At 42.5% G+C, this 11,903-nt stretch overlaps 2 protein-coding genes across 3 annotated transcripts in view; one reads left to right on the top strand and one right to left on the bottom strand.

The window, feature by feature from the left end:
* vasnb (vasorin b) overlaps positions 1-4,736 on the bottom strand; it is a 21,672-nt gene extending 16,936 nt beyond the window's left edge. The window contains exon 1 of the mRNA XM_020622149.1: positions 4,518-4,736. The gene's annotated coding sequence lies outside the window, so the exon portion shown is untranslated. The remainder of the gene's footprint in view (positions 1-4,517) is intronic.
* LOC109972910 (mitochondrial import inner membrane translocase subunit tim16-like) overlaps positions 1-11,903 on the top strand; it is a 94,829-nt gene that overhangs the window by 62,570 nt on the left and 20,356 nt on the right. The window lies entirely within an intron of this gene.

Genomic DNA, 11,903 nt, shown 5'->3' with positions numbered 1-11,903 from the left:
TTTAAATCTCTCCTAAGGCAGAACACAGCCTAGCAATCTGACATGTAAGGACCATGTAGTGGCATCATCTGTTACTGCCAACAATTTGTCAAAATCATGGCTCAAAGCATGAGCCTAAGCCCTAAACCTGCTGAAGACGGGTGATAAACAGAGAAAAACTTGGTATTTTGCTGTAGGAGTGCTGAGAAGCTTGCTGTTTTATATGATGCTTCTTGTATGTTGAATGGGCATTAGTGACAAGCCGTGACTTGTGGCACTGACTGTTGTAACCACTCGCCTGTTGATTGCAACGAATGAGTGTGTGAATACGTGCACAAATCCTCTCTTTCAGGGTACCTCTTGCACACCTATGGTGCGGACAGCTGCAGATAACGCTATCTGTGGTCTTGTGTGACTGAAATAGTCATTAATTAAAAAGGGGGCTAGAAAACAACCAACACTGATCAATGTCATGAAACAGAGTGCATGCTTCTTGTGCATGTGTCAGCTTGTATGCACGACGTGCCTACATTAGTGTGAATGTCACCACTTACTGTGACAAACAAGGTCTTGGACACATGGTGACCCGATGACAAGCAGACATGCACACGATACCCACAGATACCCACACATTCAGTGTTAAGAGTTAATGTTCATCTCTGTGGTTGTTTAATTTTCATTAGTCATTGATGACTTGTGGTTAAATATTTGACCTTGTTCTCAAAGGGAGATCTGTCTTTACTAGTTCTGGTTTAGGTCAAACAGTAAACAGTAGGTATGTGTGCCCTTGCTTTGCTCTTGCCCAGGATGCTCTATTTTAAGGTTCATTTCCTAATTACAGAGCTGTCTAGAGGTAATTACAACCTTAGATTAAGAGCCATTTCTCTCTCTCTCTCTCTTTTTTTTTTACGAGCCCACTGAAATGCAGCAATTTGTGGTGGCTTTCTGGGGCGAGCATCCTCCCTCTCATCCCCTCTCTCTTTCTCCATCTGTCTCTCCCTCAGCACTTCACTGGAGTCAGTTTAGGAATTTGGGGGATTTTTGTCTTTTTACAGATTTTCCAACAGTACTGTAGGTTTAAAAAGAGCACACTTTCATTTAACGTTAAATACTCTTTTTCATGCCATGTTTGTAAAGTGTCATCTGCTTTGGAAAACAGACAAACTGGCAAAATCAGGCTACAAAAAGCATACTGAGCATATTGGGCACAGAGGGCAGCAGTTATTTGGAGTTTGCTCTCAAGCTGGGGCACTCCAAAGCCCTCAGATCCCTTTGCATGTGTGTGTATATTTTTGCAAGGTTTTGAAGTGGTTCTTCTGAATGCATCATTTGACTGCATCGGCAAACTCTTCTCCAATTTAGCTTGGCAGGCGTACGGGCTGGGGTTTGCCTCCACATACCTCTGGGTCAGCATTGATGTGTGAGGCTGAGGTCTTTGAAGCCACGGGTTTTATTTAAGATGCCTCTGAGAGAGGGCAGCTCTGACTCCTGGTTGTCAACCGGGGTACAATCTGATGTGCAGCACCTGACTTTTAACCTTTTAATCCTTCTAATGCTTAGGATAGGATGCTTCAGGCACTGAGTAAAACTGTGCTTTGGCAGTATGTGGAAACCGCTGCTCTTGGCTAGTTTGGAGAAAAAAAAGTAGCAGGATTCATCACAAACTATCATGCTGTGTTAAAAAGTAAATATGCAGGCACAACAAGCTCCTGTAAAATGTCCAGAAGATCTTTTAGTCACGTCTCAACACAACAAATGAACAACCACAACTGTCTGTCATCGTCAGCAGCGGATTTAAGACATCAATGTTGGTTTTTTCCCAAGCTCCTTGGCACAGATGATGAAATGCCAGCCTTGATTTTGTAAAATAAATAACAGATAAAAGTACAGTTTGACACAATGATTGTAACTAGATTCTAGATGGGTAATGTGGTTTCGACATCACTGTCACGGTGGCGTAACAGCAGGCCTATGCTTGATTGTTTAAGGGTTTCTTCAGCTGAGTCTTGCTTCCGGTCCACAGACTGACATTTAAAGGCACTAAATGTTCCGAGGTCAGGGATAATCCGCTCACTGGCATTCCCAATTGCACATTGTTGTCATAGGTATATTACACAACTGCTATTACTTTTACAAGCTCTTGACTTTAATTGAAGAAGAACACAACCCTAAATCATTTATTCTTTCTCTCTATCTCCTTATTTTTCATACATTTATCACCTCAGACTTTTCAGTCCCTTTCTCAGCAGTTATGTCAGTGTCAACAAGTGAGTGTACAAAACTCAGCAGTCTGCTATGAAGAGAGTTAAACACTGGAGCATAAAGCAGCTCTAATGTCCAGCTCCACGTACAGATAATAATGCATGCACCCTTCTGCATCCTCGACAATGTCGAGCTGTGTTTCAGTCTGTGCAACATAGCAGCCTGAAAGCTCTCCACCTAGGTCAAGGATAATTGGCCTCCTGTGGCTACTCTGCTATGTATAGTAGCCTAATGTATACCAATTACAGCCATTATATAATGTCATGTACCTTCCTCAGTAGCATAATGACAGTCTGTAAGGAAACACATGGTGAGGAAACAAGCAGTACACCAGTGCAGAGGTTAACAGCAGGGCTACTGGAGTAGTTTAGGTTGCCTCATTGCCCCAGGAAAGCATCGGTAATTTTCCATGCCTGTTTGTGGGGACTGTGTAAAAGATGCTAATCTGCCTGAAAGCACTGTGGTCAGAAGATTTTACATGAATTAAGCATCTCTGATGAAGAGGGAGCTTCCAGGAGTTGTTTGCATAATAATCATTCAATTTAACTCTTATTTTGTTGTCTGCTTATGTCTTTAACAAAATGTGTATGATCATGTTTGTGGTCATCACCCCAGCTACTGAGTATAAACACTTACATAACTGTAAGTTTTAACCTTAAACTCCTTTGGGACTAAAGAGGTAACGAGGCTCCTTATTTAACGATCCCTCTCAGGGAATTGAAGTTTAATGTTATTATATTATTTGGAAAGAGAAGCTGGGGTTATCTGAGAAGAACAAGTGGACTGACAGTTCCTTGTATTTTTACTTTGTCAAACAAAGATTGGTCTAAGCGTGTTGAGTCATGTCACTATATTAGATGTTTATTGGTGGAGTAGGTCACTGAGATTTAATCTGTGAGCAATTTTACCTCATCTCTCTAAAGCGCACATGCTGAAGGAAACCAGTGAACCTCCAATTTCTCTGTGTACCTTTCTTCACATCACTGTTTCATTTGTCTATTTCTGCATTGTACTGCCTTCAGCTAACTAACAATTTATTGAGCTGATTGACTTTATATCTGGCGTTGGAATTTATCCACATTTCAACCATAGTATATTTTATTTTTGATATGATAAAGTTATGGGTCATTTTTAACAGTAGCAGCTGTCGATGGACATCAACCAATCATGTTTATGACTGAAACCTGGCTGGATTACAAAACTTAGACATATATATTTTTGTACATTCCTCAAGATGTTTATGTTCTAAGCTATCATGAAGCCACATCAGGTCAATTCATCACTGATAACCAGGCTTGGCATTGGCATCATTATTTTTCTTTCAGTGAGAAGCAATGATGCACTAAAAGGGCAAGAAAAGTGTCTTAAACTAGAAGTTAACAGAAGGATGCTGTGAACTACAGAAAGTCCGATACCATTTATTATTTGGGACACTATTACCCTCCTGTCTCCAGATTTTTTGCTGTCGAAATGTTGTCAAGACATTCTGATTTTGATCTCGTTGCTAAAACACTGAATGGAGTGGCTTTATGATGTGACCTCAGTGCCTATTGAAACTATTCCAAAGCTTGTGTCCTACCGAGCTTTATGTTGTTGGATGTTTGAGCCCAGAAACAGCTGCCCTCTGCGGTGAACACGGCTCGGAGTCGGTCAGACACTCGACTGGAGCCCTGCATGCTGCACGGCGTCCTGCGGTGCAACACCAGCCCGCCTCATTGCGGCTCCTAGCTCCGCGCACACGCTTGCGTTTTCCCAAAATACAAACGAGCTCTGTTTTATTGGCAGTATCTGAAGCACCCTGTGCGCAGCGTTGATGTCTGTGTGTACTTAACTCCTCACAACAAAGACCTGGGCTACAGGATCCTCGAGCATTTCACCGGGATGCTTTCACAATAACACGAAATGCGTATTGTATTGTTATAGTTCATAAAACCTATTCTATATTATTAACGTAAAGTTGATCAAAACAGAAACAGGTTGAACTGAAGGTTTCCCTTAAGGGAGCTGTCACACAAAACAAAAACGCATCTTAAGTGAGCAATAGCTTCCGTGGTGGGATATATTTTGAAAGGGGTATAAACCTTACGAAAAGTTTGGATTGTGTATTGGATAATGGATATAATTAATTACCGCAGTTGATCTATAAACGTGTCACCTAACCGTATTTGTCAATATAACCATCGTCTTTACACAGTCTTGGATCCAGGTTGGATATTAGAGCTCAAAACTATGAAATGTTTATCCTTATTCTGTGAGTCGAGGCAGGACACACTTACCCTGAACTCTGAAGAAGTGAAGTTAGGTGCGCAGTCGCTCTTCAGTTTTGATCCAAGCGGAGCAGTTCGCCGATATAACTCCAGACTTTGTAGTTTTCCGAGTGTGCGCGCTCTCAAAAAAAGTTTCTGTGAACGTGTTAAACTTGTAAGGAACAGTCTTCATCAGATCCCTTGGGGAGGTACACCAACCTCCATGTCAAGGAATGCGCTCAAGTGCTGACTCTCTGGACAAAAAGCGCTTTATTGGTGAGCACAGAGGAGAGTTTAAGCAGAGGGATGGGAGGGGCAAGGCCAGGCGAGGCGCACGGCGGTGGAGCGCACTCCTGTACAGACTGGAGAGGTGCACACAGCTCACCTTGCAGCTTGGCTCGGCTCATTGCTCAGCGAGAGAAATTCCAGCTTCCCTTTAGTTCAGCATTTCTTAATGCCTACCTGCACGACCTGTTTTAAGGAGGACCCATTACTGCTTTCATTATTTAGTACAGAGAAGTTGGCTACATTTCATTTGGATTCCTTAAATGCTTGGATTGCTTTGCTTTTTATGCATTTTACGCAGCTCCTCATGAAAATAAGCCAGTGGTTGGACATCAGCGTTATGTTTACGCACACATGGAACTTGGAAAAGGCAAATAGGCTGCATAAGCCAAATGACAGAAACTCAAACTGGCTGGTTATATATTAACCCTTTAAACTAAAGGGTAAAGTAAACATTACTGGTTAAATAAGGTTTAGGATAAATGAAAAACAAGATTTAAATTAAGTAGTTTTTTGTATTTGTGTCAATGTTTATTAATTCAGGAATTAAAGGCGAGAAATGAGTCATTGCCTGGGCAGTGCATGTACAGAACATTGTACATTAGCGCATATGGTTGCCTCTTTCACAGCCATCTTCAAGTTGAGAAATATTCAATATGTCCTCATGCCCGTTGGCAGCTGACAGCCTATTTCACTGCCAGCCAGTCCCAACATCACCGTGTACTTTTAGCCACATGATACTGAGTTTACCAGAAGCCTCTTGTGTATAGTGCGCTAATATTTGTGTTGAATAATGTTGGCTAGCTGGAAGAAGGAGCCAGAGGACAATGCTTGTCTTTTTCTCTTTTATTTTTCCTTCTGACAACCCACAGCAACACAGAACACAGGCACACACACACTGAACCCTGCCAAAAGCCCAAACCTTTTACATCTCACCCTGTGGGGCATTATGGGAGGCCCCACTCACAATCTCTCCTGACCCCCAATGCCACACAGCTCCCCCCCCCAGCCAACTGTTTCCAGTAGCCCAGAGAGCCATCACAAAGTCCTTCAGTTGTTGAGGGAGCCTGAGGCACTGCCCCGGGCCAGCTAGAATTGCAAGCTTCGTGGCTAGTGTGCGGTTGAACCTCTCCGCCAGTCTTTCACTTTGTGGACGCAGTGGTGTAGTTTGAGTTTTTCTGATTCCAACAGACCTCAGCAAACACCTCCGTCTCAAAGTTCTGCTCCTGGTCACCGTGCAGTTCCTCTGGCGCACAAAGTCAGCAGAACATTTCACTGACAAGGCAGTCTGCAGTGGTGGCGGAACTCTGGTCAGGAACCGTGTACGGGTCCGGCCACTTGGTGAAATAGTCCATAGCTCTGGTCACACTGGAGCTGCTGGGGATTGGCAGTGCTCCAGCCTTTGTCATCAGGGGGTGCTGGTTGGGTGACCTGGGAGTCCTCACTGTTGCTGGTGGTTTGCAGCACTGCTTCCTGGGGAATGGGGGCATCTCAGTCCTCCACTACCTGGCAATGCTGACATTCCTCCTCCTTACACGGGCATTGGGACAGGGCGCCTATGTTAAGTGGAGGACTTAAAGCCATAGTCCTTTAGGGTCTATATCCACCAGGTCAGCTGCCGTTTCAGCTCCCTTGAAGTTGAGCAGCCAGGTGAAGAAGGCATGGTCAGGATGGAGGTGGAACATCTGCCCATAGAGTTTGGGTCAGAAGTGGCAGATCCTCAAGATGACGTCCAGCAGCGGTTCCTTTCTGGTTGGCTCAGGGAGCAGCTGTAGTAGGCGATGACCTGTTCTCCATGCTTTCCCTCCAGCTTGGCGGATGGCTTGGAAAACATCTTTCAGTTCGGCCAGCATGTCCTTGAAGTCTGCAGCATGAGCAAGGTCATCCAGAAAGACCATGCTCTGGCTGCAAGGAATGCAGCCTCGGACCCTCTCCCTGAGCTGTTTACATTGCACCCCATGGGACATTATGGGAGGCCCCTCCAACAGTCTCTCCTGCCCCCCAGTGCCACAATATTGTATGTACAGAAGTGACCACAGAGCTTCTGTTTTCTCCACATTGACAAGAAATTGTAAATATAATTGAAACCAGGCCAAATTTCTCCTTGTGGTGACATCACTTGCTATAATGCTGAAGGCGTAGAGACCCCAGCAAACTGACCTCTCTGGCTCAGAAGCCATTGCATGTGTTTTCTGATACCACCCCCGCCTTCAGTGTCCTGAGCAAGGGACACATAATTTTGACTTATTGAGCCATGCTTACGTATTTTGTACAGTTTACTTTTTGATATCAGTCTCCACACAGTCTGTGGCTCCTGCTTGTTCTCCTCCAGCTCCTGCTGTAGGAGTTATTACCCATGTAACACACACACACAGTACCATCTGCAAGGCATTACAGTAAATTGCAGGAATAGAGCAATGATTTCAAGCATGTCCTGAAGGGTCCAGATGTTGCTTTCCAGTCACAGCCACAACAGATTTGGATAAGAAATAAATCAAATCTTACTCTCTTGTACTTTATCATATATGTATGAGGTTCATAAATCAGTGCTCATGCTCTTTCTGCTGTATGTCTGCTTTTCATCCCCATTCACACATCCATTTGCAGCTTGTGTGTGTTGGATAGTGAGGAACACTAGCATCTCTAGAACTCAGTCACACACACCTCCAGCTTTGCAACTATCTGTTATTTTTGTCTTGAATCATGTTTAAATAAAGTATCTATCAAATTTCTAAAAACAACGCATGCAGTATATTTTGACGTGACACACGGCCACTTTTTCCCTAAGATAATATGTCATAATGTTCTAATTTGTCCTGTGACACACTGATCATGTAGCTTAGAAGAAGATCAAAGTACAGAATAGTTGCTGCATGAGCTGAATGAACAAATATCAGGAGCTGTGAAAACAGCTGCATTAGAAGTTTAATCCCTTTATGTCCTCAAACATTATTTTATTACACAAGCATGCACAAACACTGGGAGCTGTTTTGGAAATCACATATCGCTTTTCCATTAGGACAGCTTGGGAATGATTGTCCTGCTCATTACACCCGAAAGCTCCCTCCGTCCTTCACAGGCTGAGATTAGAGTGTCCTTTGTTGGTGTTTAGTATATCTGCAAACGTATTAGCATCTGTGTTCTTGTGTGTCTGCAGTCTACAGCTACACGTCACACATAAATGTGACGGCACTATGTGTGGGCTGCCGTGATACACGACCCCTTCACAAGGCTCAGGTGGCCTTTCTTCCCAGTAGCTAGGAAAGATGTGAGTGGGAAGGAGTGTCACACAGAGGAGAAGGTGAAGTCAGGAACATACTGTACATGGTTAATTAGTGACTGCTAAGGCAACTGGAATGTGACAGAGAACTATGGCTAACAAAGTGAGGAGTAATGAGAAAGCAGAAGTTGTCACTGTTTTTTTGAGAGCAAGCACATAGTACTAGAATCAAATGTACTTTGTCAGATAAAAGGGAAATGCTGACTCTTCTCACCTACTATTGCTTGCCAGTGTTATAAATCAAGCTGTCTTATATAGAGGAACCTTCTTTATGTAACAAGTGCAAGTAACAAGTTAGAACAAGTGCAGATGTTATCTTGTTTATGCTGTTTGTGCCTGGTTAATCGGCCCTGAAGTGGCTCAAGGGGGAATGCACTGTATGTCCTGCAGTGAGCAGCATTTATTTATCTATCACATTATTTATTCATTACAAATCACAAAAGAAACGATTCCAAAAAGTGAACAAATCAATAGCAAACATTTTAAAACAAACAAACAATTCAGAATACCAGGCTGAAGCTGCAGCTTATTATGCCTACCCTTATTTTAATAATTCCTTTATCTGCCTAAATATATTTAACATAATTAATATACATTTTATAAAGAATAATTATTTTTTTTTTCTAATAATATAACTTTTTTAAAATAATTTTATACAGTATATAAAAGTCTGTTGACTCTGCACACACAGACACTTCTAAGTAAAGAGACAGAGACAGACAACACAGCTGGGTCTTGAATCCCTCTGAGCTGGCCAAGCCATGAATGCGCATTTCATTGTCAAAATGATGAAGAATCGTTTTGATGATGTTTTTTGAATGAAACAATCCAGGGTTTACCAGCTTATATTACTGGGCTGATTGAGAACATGTTTCTGTTTGCAACTGTATGATTTGTACTTGTCATAGTGATTTAGCCTGTGGAGTCTTAAACAGGACATGTGGGTGCTGTGTCAGCTTGTGGTATTGTACATTTGTGGAAAGAGCAGTCATAGCTGGTTATCTCTTTTCTCTTGAACTAAAAGTGAGGGATTGCTGCTTATTGCCGGGGCTCTGATAAGAGAGATAGAAGAGAGCGGTCAGAGAGGGCTAAAGGAGAAGAGGTGAGATCCAAAGGGAAGAGAGGGAGAAAAGCTTTAACCTGCTGAAGTAACTCAGCAAGGGGATCTTAAAAGAACCTGCAGCAGACATCAGTTGCTACAGTATTATGCGTGAAGTTGTCAAGATGTTTCTGCAAAGATGGACTAAGTTGCATGCTGAGGAGCCAACGCACAGGCCGTCCAATGCTCAGCAATGTGTGTCAAGCAATGGCTAATTCAGCTTTTGTCATGGGTTCAAAACAGAAAAGAAAAAGAACATATTAAATGCATCTTCAGAAGAGAAATCTAAAAGACAGTCAAATTATGCCTCTACCCAACCCTAGTGCATGTCTGCATACATGCAGCCCAGAGAAGTGCTGTATGATGGAGCCTCTACTCATAAGGAGAAGAAGCTACTTTTTGTCCACCCCCTTCCTTTGTTTCCTCCTCTCTGCTGTGTGTCCTCCTCCTTGATTCTCAGTCTTACTCTCACTCTGCAGTGGTGTATCAGGTATTGGGTAACAGCAGCATGCCTGTGGTTTCATTCAGGAAGTAGAGGGACTGCAGCTTAGATACAGTATGTTCACAATGACTGCACTGCTTTATTAGTAATGCAGCACAGAATCAGAATCAGCTTTATTGGCCAGGTGTGTTGGACACACGAGGAATGGTTCACATCACTTTAGCCCAGTGCTTGCAGACCAGTCATTTCCATAATATGATAAAACAGGTCAAGGTATTCATCTGTGTGGGATGTGTGTTGATGTTCAGTAATAGAACAACAGAGTGAAAGAGGTTTCCGCTTGTCTGACTCGCAGTCTGTCACATCCCATTCAGTCTACTGGAGCAGCAGACAGGAGGGTTCAGGCAGTGTGCCCGCTGCCTTATCAGCCAGCCCGTCACATGATGTTGTGGAAGCATGCTGGCCTGTGTGGAGGTACCGCAGCACTAATAAATTAAAAATGTATACATACAATGCATAAAACTGCATACAAGCCTTTAATATACACACAGTCTCACTATTCCTGTAGCCTTTCAGTTGTATCATTCTGGTTACATGCATACATGTACTACAGGCATTCTTATTAAGAGTAATTCAGTCATCCTCCACTCTCTTATGTCCAGCCTTTCATAACATAGAATACACTACATCTTAATCCCGCTGACCCTGCTCATCATTCAAACTGCGGCCTTGCCTTGTTTCTAAACTACTGTGGTGCCATTTCTGCCCTTGTGTATTTTAAATGTATTTCTTTTCATTCTGTTGTGATTTTCTGTATGATGATGATGTGCTTCTATCTAAAGCCCTTTTTGCCAGGCAATTATTAAGTAATTTGGCTCTAACTTGACCTGCCTAGTTAAATAAAGCACAGTCAATAAAAACAAACACTCAGGCGCACATGCACACAGATAAGAAGCGTTCCTTCAGCTGTGACACACACACACACTGCTGATAATGGTAACATGAACAGATGGATGTGGAGGCCCTGACTTTGAAATGAGGTCAAATAGAAGTTGGTTAAATGAAAAAAGAAATTTAAAAAAAGCTGTGCAGTGTCTTGTTTCTGTTGTTTTTTTGTTTTAGATGTGCCCTATTTTGGATTTGCTTTTAAATGTGTGTATTTTTTAATTTAATGTATTTATTTATTTTGCTATACTTCCTTCTCTGCAAGGTTGTGGCTCACCTTAGCGTAATTCTGTGCAAAATGAGCATCACTTAGCTTCATCCCCCTGATGAATAAAGCATCTACTGTGTTAGCGAATTGCTAAAAGTTGCCTCATTGTAGCGGTGGACTGAAAAGACAGTTCAATATGTGGAGTCAGTCTGGTCAAGGCTACAATGTCCTCTGTAACTATCTTTTACTTTCTCTTGCCCATAATTCACAGATTTAGAATGACAGACCTCAAAGCATTACTATAAGGACACTCACTCACACACATACACACATATGAGGACGGGCATAACTGGTGTGATTTATTACACAAATGCGATAGCAATCTTATCTCTTACTGCTCTGTGTCTCGCACCATTTCTCTTTTTTTCTCGCTCAGTCTTTCATGTCTCTCTTATAGTAAATCTCCTCTGTTCTGTGAGGTTTTTATTGGTTTTCACTGTACAAATCCTTGCTTCGGTCATTAAAGCAGATGATTTAGTGTCTGTGTGTGTGTGTGTGTATGTTCTGCACCCGCTATCATTAAAACACAGGTTTTTGTGTTCAGGGCAAAGGCGGAGAGGTAAGTTCGGGGTTTGGGTCCACGGTCACGGGGAGGGTAGGGTGCTGAGACATTTTTAACTTGTTACACCTACAGCATGTTACAGGACAAGAATACCATACAGTTAATGTCCTGTAATATTAAAGTTGTTTTTTTTATGATTCTACATCATGCAGCTTTATCATCCTTGAAAGTCATACCAAACCTTGTGTGTGGTTTTTCAAAGGATCACTTTTGTCAATCTGAAAACAACCTTTTTGTGTGTTTCTGAATGTTGTCTTTGTGGAGATCAAAGATTTTTACCCCCCAGGAGAGTAATTTATGCTTTTGAGATATGAGCAGAGGGGATCAGAGTGATAAAATGGCATTGTAGCTGGACCAGGCAGGGCAAGTATAGACACACAGTTGCAGCCAGCAAGGTGTGTGTCAGAGAGGTGAATCAGATAACCGTTTGCTTGGCACCAGAGACAGAGAGAGGGAGTAAACTGACGCTGATAAAGCTGGAAGACACCACGGAGTCAAAACGTGTGAATGACGGTTGATGAAAGGCACTTTGTCG

This window comes from Monopterus albus, unplaced genomic scaffold, assembly GCF_001952655.1.
Source record: "Monopterus albus unplaced genomic scaffold, M_albus_1.0 scaffold273.1, whole genome shotgun sequence".
NCBI classification, from domain to species: Eukaryota; Metazoa; Chordata; class Actinopteri; order Synbranchiformes; family Synbranchidae; genus Monopterus; species Monopterus albus.
This window is presented reverse-complemented; position numbering and strand designations above follow the sequence as displayed.